Source organism: Propithecus coquereli, unplaced genomic scaffold (genome assembly GCF_000956105.1).
Source record: "Propithecus coquereli isolate 6110/MARCELLA unplaced genomic scaffold, Pcoq_1.0 Scaffold91, whole genome shotgun sequence".
Taxonomy (NCBI): domain Eukaryota; kingdom Metazoa; phylum Chordata; class Mammalia; order Primates; family Indriidae; genus Propithecus; species Propithecus coquereli.
This window is the reverse complement of record NW_012155396.1, coordinates 771,266-783,896: the sequence shown is the minus strand read 5'-3', so window position 1 is coordinate 783,896 and position 12,631 is coordinate 771,266. Positions and strand designations below refer to the sequence as shown.

General features: G+C 37.5%; 1 protein-coding gene across 1 annotated transcript in view; it reads left to right on the top strand.

The window, feature by feature from the left end:
- Positions 1-12,490: 12,490 nt before the first annotated feature.
- The window catches only part of SEPP1 (selenoprotein P, plasma, 1), an 18,586-nt gene continuing 18,445 nt past the window's right edge, over positions 12,491-12,631 (top strand). Inside the window, exon 1 of the mRNA XM_012664769.1 lies at positions 12,491-12,580. The gene's annotated coding sequence lies outside the window, so the exon portion shown is untranslated. The remainder of the gene's footprint in view (positions 12,581-12,631) is intronic.

Sequence of the window (12,631 nt, the reverse complement as noted above, 5' to 3'; positions counted from 1 at the left end):
AAAACCTTAGAGCAATACTTTTAAATTGAGTTTGACCCCAAACTATTTTAACCAAATGCCTAAATGGCCCCTCTAGGTCCCTTTTAAAAAGAGCCCTTAGGCACCTTGAAGAAGGGAGCTGGTGATTGAAAAGGCAGAAATTGGCCTTCTGAGAAGGTTTTCTCGACTATGATACACACAGCTGCTCTTGCTGCCTTCCAGTCCATTCCTCACGTTCACCAAAGGGATCTTTTAAAATACAAATCTGATCATGTTACACACAAACTCCTGCAAGGTCTACATGGGCCAGCATGGCGTGGCCTCTGTGCACGTGCCCTGTCCATCGCTTACCCTGCGTTCCAGCTACACAGGCTTTGCTCAGTTCCTTCAATCTGCATGTTCCCTCCCACCTAAGTTGTTGCTCGTGCTCTTCTGTCTGCCTCCAACTTCACCTGCCTAACTCTTCCACTTCATTCAAATTGCTGCTAATTGTTTCCTCCTCACGGAAGCCTTTGCCAACTCCAAGAACTGGGTAATTTCTCTATTTTTCTACTCTTCTACTGATCACTCATTGATATTTGTTCCACCATTAGACTATAAGCTCCATTAGGGTAGGAATGTGTTCTGTTCTACTTTTTTGTTTGTTTCCTCGCTACTATATATCCAGTGCTTAGAACAATATCAGCACTTAATAATTACTTGTTTGGTTAATAAAAAACACATACTAAGGACAGTGACTAAGACACTACAAACACATTTCTTCCCTTGCTGGGATTTCCTGGGATTTTTGCCATATATTTTTTATACCACTTCTGGGAAATAGGAAGAAGTAAATATTATTTGGGAGAGCAGAGCTATAAAGAAAACAAATTTCACATAGCCAGCAAGTGACAGACAGGAAATAGGTCTCTGACAAATTCTTTGAACCACATTTTTCCCTTGACAATGATGCACATCAGTTTCTAGTTCTTGTTCCTGGCCAATTTTAGCTTAATGAAACGTAAGAGATATTTATTATTTATTTATTTATTTTTTCTGAGACAGAGTCTCACTGTGTTGTCTGGGCTAGAATGCCGTGGCGTCATCCTAGCTCACAGCAACCTCAAACTCCTGGGCTCAAGCGATCCTCCTGCCTCAGCCACCCGAGTAGCTGGGGCTACAGGCATGCACCACCATGCCTGGCTAATTTTTTCTATATATTTTTAGTTGTCCAATTAATTTCTTTCTATTTTTAGTAGAGACAGGGTCTCACTCTTGCTCAGGCTGGTTTCGAACTCCTGAGCTCAAACAATCCTCCCGCCTCGGCCTCCCAGAGAGCTAGGATTACAGGTGTGAGCCACCGCGCCCGGCCGTAACAGATATTTATTGAGGAACTCTTTTTGTGCCAGGTGTTGTAATGGTGGCTGCACAGTATACAAACTGAGTTTGTAACCTGGAAGGGTGATGAAAAATACACAAATAGTAGAGGAAGGTGTCTATGTTCTGAAGGACCCAAGGTGGGAAGGATTTTCTGGCCCACCCTATTCCTGCATCGCAACCAGGGTGGTAGGGACAGGGACCTGATGCCTTTCAGGGGCTATGCAGGCCAAGCTATACAAGTGCAGAAGTCACCATGGACAGTACATTTTCTCTTCTAGCTTTAGGTCTACTTACAGTTCAATCCTGGGATGAGAGTAGCTTGTTAAAACCTTGTATCATTTGATGAGTAAGAAAGTTTGCATGTATAGCTGCTAACGCTACCATTAAAATCTATGTTGAATCAGTAGCCTTTCAAAACCTGCCATTTGATAAAGTATCAGTTCTACAGTAACCAAAAGCTAAAGAAAAAGAAGATTACTACTTAGATATTTTCACAGAAAACACTCAGCTAGAGAATTCCTTAGTTTTAAGAAATCTGACCGCAAAGTAAAACAAGAAATGTGAGAAAACGACCTTTCAAAGGCTTCAGCAGTTCCAAAGTTCCTAAACAAATAACTCTGTATTTATTCAGTCAACTTATATGCATAGAACTAGGCTAAGCATTGTGGGAAAACTTAAAGTTTTACAGCAATATTTGTATAACTCAGGACCTTTGGAATATTATTGGCACATTACTTATCACCAGTTTTCAGCCCCAATAGTGAAAGACTATAGCATTCATTTAAGAGGATGTGATGACCCTAACTATCAGTGCACCAAAGAAGCAGGAAGATGTTTTTCATTGGAATTTATAAGATGGTTGAGGTGGTTTTGAATTGCTTCCTGGATAAAGTTTGACTAAAATGACTTCAAATCTGCATTTCCATAATTGTACAGTATGATCATCTGAAATCAATCTTAATTTTAGGTTCCAAGTAGGAATCTGAATGCATTCCTGCCCTGAGTCTGCTGCCAGCCAAATAGTAGGAGAGGCTTTGCAGAGCAGCCTTCTTACTTGCACAAGATTTTTCTTTGCCCAATTGAAAAAGCCTAGTAAATGAAGTCTATTGAAAAATTGTTATAATGATGATTCTCCAGCAACCGAAAAATGGAATTCAACTTTAGGTGCTATGCATTTATTCAAATGTACCAAGCCTCAGCATGCATGTGCCTGGCCTTAAGAAAATATATGTGTATATATTATATACACATGCATATCCATATTTTAAGAAGAAAAATAAATTTGTGTTTATTATAGCAGCTAAACTCTTGAACTCTGGAACTGCTGAGTTTGAATACCAGCTCCTCTACTTTCTAACTCTATTGAATATTGGGCAAGTTACTTAACATCTTTGCACTCATTTTCTCATCTATAAAACATGGGTAATGGCTGTCGTGAGGATTAAATGTGCTATTATCTATGAAAAGAATAGTGACTGGCATAGAGTAAACATTCACTAAATGATAGCCATTATTATTCTAGACTTTCTTAAAAAAGGAAAAACCTAAAAGAACAAAGAAGAACTAAAAATCATCTTTATACTCAAGTAGAACCACTATCAATTCTGAGTATATCTTCCCAGTCTTTTTTTAGGTGCTTTTCTTCTGTTTACTGTCACTCTGGAGTCATGCACCTGTGTCCAGGGTTCCAGTACATGTGCATACATGCACACGAGTTTATGCTTCTTGGAAAGGTTAGAATATGTGCCTTAGTGATTAGGTAATCCTGCACAAATATGTATTCAGGATTAAGCTGTGTACTAAAAGGTCAAAATTTGTTTTAATAGGTAACTATTAAATGACTATGGAGTCATTTTTCAAAGAAAACAAATATTTTTTCATTTTTTCCATTAACTCCCTAATCAAGGAAGGTATTTTAATTTTAATTGCTTTGTTTGAATATTTATGTTTTTAAGTTACATAAATATGGAAGACCTCAAAACCAAAACAGATGTCTTATTTAAACAACCTGTGTTTTAGTTAAAAAGGGAAAATGAGTATATCGCTAGCTTTAATTATAAATTACTGATGGATTACTAATGGAATTTCAAGTAGCTAACATGCTCCTTTTCCCACCTTGATCTGCTCCTTCCTTCCTCTCCCATCTTCCCCATGCAGAGAAGTCCTTTTATCTAACATGGGCCTCAGCTCACTTATTTGTCACCAGCAGGGTGATCTCCCTTTTCTCTGACAGTTTGTGATTCTAGCTTTCTGAGGTATGAGAAACCATAGACACTCTGTCATACAGTTTTGAAACTGGAAGAGAGAGTAATACGGTTTTCTTTCCAGGGAGAACTGTTGAGTCATTTATCGCCTGTTTACTCTCTGTCCTCCAGGAGGTCGAGTGCTCCAGGCTGGAAACATTCTCTACCTAATTTGTTCCCTTCATCAAGAGGTGATTCCTGCAGGTCCAGGGGCCATGTGTCTTATTGGTGAACAATATCACACAGTTGCGCACATAGTAAGTAATATCTGATGATGCCAGTGAGACTGCATATATCATCCATAGCTTTAAGCCCTAAGTTTCATCATTTGATCCTCCCAGGCCTCATTTCCTTGGGCCCCTGACCTTGTTCCAACACTGAGTACCTGTGCTAATGGCACCTTTCTCTCTCAGATAACCATTTGCTTTATTCCAGGCTTTTGGGAGACAAGAAAAATTTTATTGGAAGGACATAGGTACACAGGGGAAGTTATTTTTGTGCCCCTCAAACTGAACCATATAGACGATTATTTACTTGCCTAAAAAGACAGCTGGTTCCATGAACAGCTACTATATTTTCCTTTATTTCTTTTTAGAGTCGCCATTTTAATAACTGCTTGCACCAGTACTATTATAATGGGGTAATAAAAGAGAAAAACCTAATATGAGTGCTGGTTTTACATATTTAATAGCAGAATATCTCCATGCTACCTGCATTACATTGAAACTAAGTTGTAGCAAAACCAGTCCAAAACCCCCAAGAAAAATTGGGGGTTTCTTTCTTTCTGGCATTTTAAGGGCATAAAAAAAGTAAAATCCTTTCTGCACTTAGGCTCATATTGCTAACAAACCAGAATTTAAAAGGTGTGCTTTTTGTAAGTTGATATATAAAACAGCAAAGAAGAACATACCGAGAAAGCATAATTTTCTAAATAATAATACAAATAAACAAATAATGTTTGCAATCATTAGAAAAGGTGAGCCAATTAAGAGGAAAATGGCCAAAGGACATGAACTGGCGTAGAAGAGGTAATACAAATGGTTAATGTTATGGCCTGAATTGTGTCCCCCAAATTCATATGTTGAAGTCTTAACCCCATGCCTCAGACTATATTTGGAGACAGGGTCATTAAAGAGGCAATTAAATAAAATGAGGTCATTTGGGTGGGCCTAATCCAATATGACCGGTATCTTTATAAGAATAGGATATTAGGATACAAACACACACAAAGGGAGACCTTGTGAAGATTCAGGGAAAGGACAACCATCTATAAGCCAAGAAGGAAGGCCTCAGAAAAAAACTAATGGTGCTGACACCTTGATCTTAGACTGCTAGCCTCCAGAATTATGCGAAAATAAATGTCTGTTGGGTTAGCCACCAAGTCTACGGTACTTTGTTACAGAAGCCTTAGCAAGCTGATACAGTTAGTAAACTTACAAATAATGAAATAAACTCAAATTAGACAATTTGAGCAGGAAACAAGTCCTGTCATGTATTTGTAGGTGGAAATATAATTTGGTACACTTTGAAGGGCAATTACAATTAAAGGATAATAACAATTAAAATTTGAAATTTGCCTTCCCTTTGACCAAGCAGAAATGGTCTAATATTCACAAAGACATAGGCTACTTAAATATGGCTACTTAAATTTTGAAAATTAACAACTTACATGTACCTTAAAAAGGGATTACACATTATGGGACATTCATGGAATTAAATAATGTGTATTATTTAAAAAGAATGAGATAACTCTGTACACATTGACATAGAAAGATGTCTGTGACTTAGAAAGATGTCCATGATGTATTGTTAAATTAAAAGCAGTTGCGGAACAGTATGTAGAGAATGATCATATTTATTTATATCCAGTATATCCTTTTCTACCAGTTAGTAATACAAGTTAAGACCATATTTCCTTTTCTGAAAAGTTGAATTATTTTTAATGAACATTATGTAAAGCCACTTAGTCTAAAATTATGTATTACATCTAATTCGTAATTCTATCAGAAAGCTCTTAAGATTTGCCTTAAGATTCTACCAAAAATTTCTTTTTTTTTTTTTCTTTTTTTTTGAGACAGAGTCTCACTCTGTTGCCCAGGCTAGAGTGCCATGGCTTCAGCCTAGCTCACAGCAACCTCAAACTCCTGGGCTCAAGCGATCCTCCTGCCTCAGCCTTCCGAGTAGCTGGGACTACAGGCATGAGCCACCACGCCCGGTTAATTTTTTATATATATATTTTTAGTTGTTCAGCTAATTTCTTTCTATTTTTTTTTTTTTAGTAGAGATGGGGTCTTGCTCTTGCTCAGGCTGGTCTTGAACTCCTGAGCTCAAACGATCCGCCCGCCTAGGCCTCCCAGAGTGCTAGGATTACAGACATGAGCCACCACGCCCGGCTTCAAAAAATTCTTAAGATTTGAGAAATCATCAACATAAGTGCTGGAAGACTCTTCAGTGATATATACACATGTAAAATGAAGAGGCAAATTAAGACTATCAGAAAATTAATGTAGATTATTTTGACATACCCATTTATCAAAGATGAGAGGAGTGGTTATGGGAAAAAAATGTTTCAACTATTTAAATTTTGCCTCTTTTCAAACTGGATAGCATGTTAGACACACAACAAAAAGATTTCTAAGTTTTAAGAAAAATGGGCATAAATGATTTTTAGCAGTTGGTCTAAGGCACTATTTGTTTTGAGAAGCAATTCATCAGAGAGATCTGTGTTTTCCATGTATATGGAAAGAAATATATACTCACTTGAGCTTCGCTGGCAATATAGCACCTCTGACCATGGCAAGTGTCCAAGATAAAAATAATTTTAAGATAGAAACTAGCAAATGATTTATTTTATTAGGTTGTGCTCACTCTTTGGGTTACAAGGAGTTTCAGAGGAATTTCAATGGAATTTCATAACTCCAGAATTCAGACTTCTCACTTCTTAAGTCTCATGGAAAAATACATCATCCATTTACCTAGTTCTTCACCAAATATTTACTAAGAACCAATATTTTGTATCAAACTACTCATGAATGTTTGCTATTGTGATTAGACCAGCACCTGTCTGGAGAACAGCTATTACATGTTCCCAAGGCTTGTCCAGCAGAACCTGACTGGCCCTTCTCACCCTGCCCCACTGAACATGTAAGACCCAATTGCTGTTAACAATGCTTGTCCAGGTGTTTGACCAGGCTTGGCTTCCATATTACTCTTTTGTTGCCAACCCCCTGATCTTTTCTCTCTCTTCCTTTTTGACCAGTTCCATACTTGGCCTTTTGAACTCTGACACTGGCTTCCATTGGTTTGTTGACCTATTTGGGCTTTTACAAACTTCAGCTTCTGATTCAAATTTTAGCTCTATACACTTTGACTAAAGTATCTCCTGAAACTTTGAGTCAGAGACAATCCAGTTAGACCTACCTTCAGGAATCTGCACCTGCTTGGCTTACCAATTCACTTGTATGAAAAAAATATAATGGGTAAGGATCATTTATTAGAAAAAACAAGAATAGGAACCAGTCTTGCACTTCATTGTAGATTTTGGGAAAACTAGAAGGGACACTTGGAAAGAAATTCCATAACATTCCCTCTAAATATCAATTTGAACAATGGAATAAGGATTAATCAATATTGTTATAATAAAAAATAACTGCCAGACTTGCCAGAAATATTCTTTTTTTTTTTTTTATTTCAGCATATTATGGGGGTACAGATGTTTAGGTTACGTATGTTGCCCTTGCCCCCTCCTCCCCCTCAAGTCCGAGTTTCAAATATGTCCATCCTTCTGGTGGTGCGCATTGTACTCTTCGTGTATGCAAATACCCGTCCCCTCCTCCCTCCTCCCCTCTACCCCCTGCCCAACATCCAATAGATGTTATTCTTATATGTGCATTTATGTGTTGATCAGTTAATACCAATTTGATGGTGAGTACATGTGGTGCTTGTCTTTCCATTCTTGGGATACCTCACTTCAGAAATATTCTTTTTATGAAAAAAGTTTTCCAAACATCATTAGGCCTACAGAAAAAGTCCTAGATCTAAGTCAGACATTTATCTGGAGTCCTGGTTAACTATGCCATCAGTTTGCTTCTTCCATGAGGTTGGTGACTTTTAATCAGCCTTGCAAAATGACCTCTTCCCTCAATACATCAGACTTTCAGAGCAGTCAAGCCTAATGAACAGAACACTGTGGTCTTCTTGCTTAACTAACTTCTCCACAGGACTTCCTGATCACTCACCATCCATCACCAACAGCTAACTCTTGAATCAGACCACCTGCAGACCCCTTGACATCAAACCCCAGGCAACATGACCAGCATTCCACAACCCGCTATAAAAGTCCTTGCCCTTAGGCAGGGAGATGGATTTGAGAAAGAGCTGCCTTCTCCCAGCTGATGTCAATTGCAATAAAAATCCTTTCCTCCCTGGCAATACTTGTTGTCTCGGTAATTGGCTTTCTATGTGGAGAGCAATTGGATCTTGGCTGGGCCCTTGTTGGGTTTGGTGACAGACCCAACCTACCTGCAGTACAGGGCAGATGGTATGATTGAAGATATACTTTCTCACACTATGTCTAATGTGGGCTACAATTGACTCAAAAATTTCCTTAATGCCTCTCAAAACATAACAGCTGTGTGTGTTATTCCCCAAATGTCAGCTACAAACTGTCAGGTGGACACTTGCTTTAATACATAAAAAAATGTCTTCAAGGCTTAAAAAAACAAACAAGAAATGCTTATACTGATATTTTAGAAGACAAGCTAAAAATAAGTTAATAGAACATCATTTTTTTCAGAGTATATGATTCTTAAAATGTCATCATGTTAAATATCCAATGTTAATTAGAATACTTTCAAAATTAGCTGAAACATTGTTTTTTCAAGCAATGTTTTAAAAATCATTAACATTGATACATAAGAATGAGTTGTGATCTTAATGTCTCAAAATGGAGTCACTCATGTTGAGTGGCATTAAGGCCATAGTGAAGTTTACTCCTCATTTGATAAGCTTATACATACTAGACTGAGCATCGAGATCATAGTAAATTGTTTTCTTCAAAGTGATAAACATATGTGTAATAGACTGAGCATTGGGCTCACAGTAAAGTTGTTTTTCTTCAAAGTGATAAACATATGTGTAATAGACTGAGCATTGGGCTCACAGTAAAGTTGTTTTTCTTCAAAGTGATAAACACATGTATAATAGACTAAGGTGATGAGGTAACACCTACTGTGGCCTAGTACAACCTGAGCCTGGAATGAACCAATAGAAAATGGAGCCAGAAGGTGGCTCAGATAACAATAATGAAAGCATCTGTGGAAAATCACAAAAACAGCAAGGAGCTGACAACGTCTAAGGCTCCTTTAGAATTGCTGCTCATGAGAACTTTGAGGCCTCAGAGAAAGTTCCAGGCCCATTGGAGTTGTCTGGAAGTTTCTCTGATGCTTGGTTCATTACCCCCCAATCACTGCCTTCAATAACTGTATTGCAAATGTTTGTTTGCTTGATCGTGTGCCTGTGAATCTCTTGCAATAAACCCTGTAATTGAACATTGCTAATTGGCCACTGAGTCATTGTGAAATCTGGCTGGTAGAAGTTAGCATGCAGGCCATGAGAACCTGATTAAAATAACAACAAACATTAACCTCATAGTTTAAAAAAAAACTAACAACTATGCTTTTCTAAAACTGTCAGAATACTTTCACCAATTAACAAATGTGTTAAAATATTTACGTATACACCTTGTTTTGCTGTAGTTCAAAACACAAAATGGCATACTCCATAAATGTGGGTGTTTCACTAATTCAAGGAACTAGTGCTGTTTTGGGGGCATTTGATACCCCTACATGTTTCTCACATGTTCATGCTGACTCTGGACTAGGAGGAGTGGCAGGCAGTTGCTCTTGTTTTGACAAGATTTTTAAAATATTATTCTTTTTCAAGCAAAAAATTCTTCTGATGTTTGTTATTCTCTGAATGTGCTCAGTCCCATGTGAAAATTGGCACTGTTTGTAGTCACTCCCTTAATTGCATTTGTTTGATATATCAAACAGTTCTCAGATCTGTAAATCTGTGAGCTTAAAGAGAAGCTCCCTTCAAAGCATATTTCAGTCTGATATGAATTTCAAAGGATCAATTAAATTAGGCCTTATCCAATCCAAACCGCTGTTCCCATGCTTTCCTTTGGCTATTGCTTTTATTTATTTTGTTCACCTGAAAAACATCTCGCTTTTTCCTAAGCATCGCTTACATATTTAGTGGCTTACTAATCTTTCAGTATGGATGCTAAAACAATGTTGTATTTGATACCATTCATATGAGGACTGCTAGGGCATCTTTTTATACATGCAAGAGGATGAAAAGATAATTTAGGTTAAAAGGCACTATTTCCCCAAAATTTTGGGAAAGTCTTCTTTTCCCTTTGTATGTAAAACAACACCTAACAAACCAAAAGGGTTAATATTTACTAGGAGCTTCATATAGTAATAACACTCTTTCACTTTCTAATGTTTTGAGACATCAGTGTTCTACAAATGTTAATTAATGAATCAATGTCATATTATTAATATCTGCCTTAGCTAATAAACTGATTTATAAAAATCACAGTTCATAGCCCTTCTCTCTTTTAAATATATCATGGACTCACAGATTCTCAGGTTCCTATTCTCCAAAGAAATCACCTATTACTCATAAAAAGGTGAGAATGCTTATTAAAAACATTGATTACATACATGCATAAACATTCTGGGAACAAATGATAAAGGCATGAAAGAATGAGACAGTTTGAAGGCTCTAAGTCCTGGCTCTAGAGTTAGAAGTTGTAGGAGATGAGATCATTAGGATAAAGTCAAATTTGATAGTGAATTATTCACTCTCAGTAATCCTAATGTTTTATTGTGTGGTGGTGGCTGGAACTATCTGTAAGGAGATTTTAATCATTCACAAAGATTGAAACTATCAAACTAATTGGCTAGACAGTGCTGTGGTCAGGTTTCCTGGGTGCTCGGTAGGTGGAACGTAAAAACCAAGATAGTGCCTGTTGAATTTGCTTGAAAGTGTGCTAACCTTATCACACTGACCCTATCTCCGTGCTGGGTTCAATGCTCCTTTTTTCATTTCCAATTTCCAAAAGAACTTTGTGCTTACAGACATCCTAGGCATGACCACGGCTGATATGATATGAAGTCAACTTACAGTCTGTTTTCTCAGCTTACTTGTCTGTCTTCCCTATTAGATTTTCAGGCCCTTAAGAACGAAGGATACAGATTTTTTGCTTTTATTTTTTAATCTCTGTATTCGCAAAATTTAGCATTGTGTCTAGCATAAGCACCCAACAAACATTTGTTTGATTTTATGTAATTTGATATAACACCAAATCAATGTTTGCTTGAAAATTCTGCTTTCTTAAAAATGCTGACTGGTCTCAGGTTGCCCAGGACAGAAGAGGCTATTAAGAATGAATTCATTTTGAACATTACAAGCCCCCCACCCCCATCTTCTCCTTTTGCCACCAGAGGACTTTAGAAATGCACTGGCCTGAATACACAAAATCCTTGGTACTTTCCTTTGGAGCTCAATTGCGCATTTGGAGGGAATCCTTTTGGCGCAGGAGGCACCTGCTAAGCCACACGTAAAGAAAGGAGGAGATAATGAAATAATTGCCTTCCTGCTGCAGATAGACCAATATGACTATTTAAATTTGCCAAATAAAGAACTATGGGGGGACTATCTGCTTTGTACAAAGATTTTTTATGAGGTTCTTCTAAACAGTAAGTATGCACATGTGTATTTTTTCTGGGGAGAAATTATTATAACTGGATTCTCAGACGGATCTGGGACCCCAAGAGGGTAATACCTATCGCTTAGTGCAAGTAAACAGAATTTGACTTTCAAATGGCAACCTTCTATTTTGATCTGAAGTTTCTTCATGGGAAGGATAACATCTGAGCCTTTTTGTATTGCTTGCACCCTACACAAAAGTATCCAGTACATAACAATCAATAGAGGCTTGTTTGGACAAAATGCACTGACAGTAAAATCAAGGCTTCCTGGAAAACCATCGCTATTCAGGGATCAGAGCACTTAACATTGCTCCTTACTTCACCCACCATGAATTTGCCAGCTTGCAAGGATTACTAAAAAAAATTTACTTCTTTCTGAAATAATAGGAACTTTCTATCTTATTTGTACATTTTGAAATTTCTATTCCCTATGTCCGAGTACTACCACTAAATTTTATTTGTATGGTACATATATTTGTAAAGATTTTACATTAGATCTTAAAACATTTTTTAGGTCTTCCAAGGCGTAGGACTTTTGTGACAAAAATGAGGCCTGGTTTCCCTCAGATAAGAGGCCTATTTTCTTATTTCTTTTCCTTAAACGAAAAAGAAAAGAGCAGTAGTCCTGTGAGATCCCATACCAATTCAGGTTTTAAACAAAGAAAACTATCCACATAGTTCTGTTACGGCAGTACACTAGAATAATTTGAAATAGCAAGTGACTTTTTCAACAAAGCTCAAATGGTGTAGATTAGGCTAGTACCTTATCACAGCAAGGCAAAAAGGAAAAAAAAAAGGTTTTTCTTTTTTTAAAGGAGCAGCATAACTTGCTGGCTCAGCAAATGTTTTTCCCCTATTCTAGTTTGGAAAAGAACAGGCTTTCTTACCCTTGGCCCTTTTTCCCGCCCCCCGACTGTACCATTAAGTCTCAGATAACGGGGTGATCTAGAAGGATAAGGAACAAATTAGGAATTGTCATTAACTTTTTCCCACGTTATGCATGGCAATACTTGCTGTTTTCTTTTAAGTGAATGACAATAATCAGTTCAAGCATTTGCTGTTTGCAAGGTTACTGCAAGAGTGAGCACTGAACTTTGGACTATAGCTGAGGGGTGAGGTAAACAACAGGCCTATAAATATCAGAGTTTCTGGCTGTGGCTTTGTGGAGCTGCCACAGAGAAGCAAAGAGAAAGGAAGCAGGCCCGTGGGAAGGGGTGTGTAAGTAGGAACTTTGTGTTTTCTGATACTTGATTCTCTTAAAGTTGGGTA